The sequence below is a fragment of the Populus nigra genome, chromosome 2 (genome assembly GCF_951802175.1).
Source record: "Populus nigra chromosome 2, ddPopNigr1.1, whole genome shotgun sequence".
Taxonomy (NCBI): Eukaryota; Viridiplantae; Streptophyta; class Magnoliopsida; order Malpighiales; family Salicaceae; genus Populus; species Populus nigra.
Window position 1 is genome coordinate 8,875,419 of NC_084853.1, and position 2,500 is coordinate 8,877,918.

Here is a 2,500-nt window from a genome sequence, read left to right on the forward strand (position 1 = left end):
CTGCTGGTTTAGACACTGGGGCAGTGGCAGCCCGCGGGACAGTGTCGGCAGATTCGGCAGCGCAGATTTGTGCGGCTGCAGGTTCGTCGGGGAAAATCGGCAGCGCAGATTTTGCGACGAACATGGGCTGGGCGATGGACTGTCCAGGCCAGGCAGGAAAATTTGTCGAGGGGACACGCTGACGAAACAGCGCTGGTTCAGGCACGGCGGGCAGTGTTGGAATCGGCAGCGCCGACGAAATCGGCAAAGTCGGCAGAATCGGCAGCGCAGATTTTTCGACGAACACGGGCTGGACGGTGGACTGTCCAGGCCAGGCAGGAAAATTCGTCGAGGGGACACGCTGACGAAACAGCGCTGGTTCAGACACGGTGGGCGCAGTGTTGGAATCGGCAGCGCCGAGAAAATCGGCAAAGTCGGCAGAATCGGCAGCAGGTGCTGGCGATGAGTCAGGACGGACTGGATAGTCCAAGGCTCGATGAGAAAGACCGCTGGTTTAGACACTGGGGCAGTGGCAGCCCGCGGGGCAGTGTCGGCAGATTCGGCAGCAGTGTCTGCCGATTCGGCAGCGTTGGCTTGTTGGCGCGGGGGGCCGATGCGAGTGGGGACTTGGGCAGCGGGCAGTGAAAGCAAGAGTTTCCCCGATGCTGCCGGGAAAAACGCTCCCCGGGATGGCCGGGTGAGATGACCCGGCGGCCCGCGACGGGTCATTCAATTCCATGCCCCGTCAACATAACTCCCGATGTACTGTTTGCTTTTTCGGAAGAAGAGATCCATCCCCCCATCCTCGGCCAGCCAAAAACGCTCCAATTAATGGCCGGGTGAGATGACCCGGCGGCCCGCGACGCGTCATTCAAATCACTGCCCTATCGGCTACAACTGCTGATGGGTGGGATTAGAGGCCTGCCATGGTGGTGAGGGGCGGCGAGGACCGTGAAAGCTAGAGTTTTTCAGAGGCTGCCGGGAAAAAGGCCCCTCGGGTGGCGGGGTGCGAGGACCAGGCGCGTCATTCAATTCTCTTCCCTATCAACTTGGCTCCCGTTGGCGGGATTGGAGGCCTACTGTTTGTTACAGGGCTAAAATCGTCAGGGGAAGAGCTGACGAAACAATGCTGGTTTGGATGCAGGGGGTAGTGTTGGAATCGGCAGCGCGGACAAAATCGGCAAAGTCGACAAAAAAGACTGTTGGTCTGGACATCGGGGCAGCGGCAGCCATGCCGACAGGGGGGGAAATCGGCAGCGCAGATTTGTGCAGCTGCAGGTTCGTCGGGGAAATCGGCAGCGCAGATTTTTCGATGAACATGGGCTGGAAGATGGACTGTCCAGGCCAGGCAGGGAAATTCGTCAAGGGGACACGCTGACGAAACAGCGCTGGTTTAGACACGGTGGGTGCAGTGTTGGAATCGGCAGCGCCGACGAAATCGGCAAAGTCGGCAGAATCGGCAGCGGGTGCTGGCGATGAGTCTGGACGATTTATAGTCCAGGGCTTGATGGAAAAGACTGTTGGTCCAGACAATGGGGCAGTGGCAGCGCGGATTTGTGCAGCTGCAGGTTCGTCGGGGAAAATCGGCAGCGCAGATTTTTCGACGAACAGGGGCTGGGCGCTGGACTGGCCGGGCCAGGCAGGAAAATTCGTCAGGGGGCCACGCTGACGAAAACAGGGGCTGCGGAGTGGAAAATCGGCAGCGCAGATTTTTCGACGAACAGGGGCTGGACCGGCCGGGCCAGGCAGGAAAATTCGTCAGGGGGGCACGCTGACGAAAAGAGGGGCTGCCGCGTGGAAAATCGGCAGCGCAGATTTTTCGACGAACAGGGGCTGGACCGGCCGGGCCAGGCAGGAAAATTCGTCAGGGGGGCACGCTGACGAAAAGAGGGGCTGCCGCGTGGAAAATCGGCAGCGCAGATTTTTCGACGAACAGGGGCTGGATGCTGGACCGGCCGGGCCAGGCAGGAAAATTCGTCAGGGGGGCACGCTGACGAAAAGAGGGGCTGCCGCGTGGAAAATCGGCAGCGCAGATTTTTCGACGAACAGGGGCTGGACCGGCCGGGCCAGGCAGGAAAATTCGTCAGGGGGGCACGCTGACGAAAAGAGGGGCTGCCGCGTGGAAAATCGGCAGCGCAGATTTTTCGACGAACATTCGTCAGGGGGGCACGCTGACGAAAAGAGGGGCTGCCGCGTGGAAAATCGGCAGCGCAGATTTTTCGACGAACATTCGTCAGGGGGGCACGCTGAGGAAAACAGGGGCTGCCGCGTGGAAAATCGGCAGCGCAGATTTTTCGACGAACAGGGGCTGGATGCTGGACCGGCCGGGCCAGGCAGGAAAATTCGTCAGGGGGGCACGCTGACGAAAAGAGGGGCTGCCGCGTGGAAAATCGGCAGCGCAGATTTTTCGACGAACAGGGGCTGGACGCTGGACTGGGCCAGGCAGGAAAATTCGTCAGGGGGGCACGCTGACGAAAACAGGGGCTGCCGCGTGGAATGGCAGCCTACACGCAGATGCGAA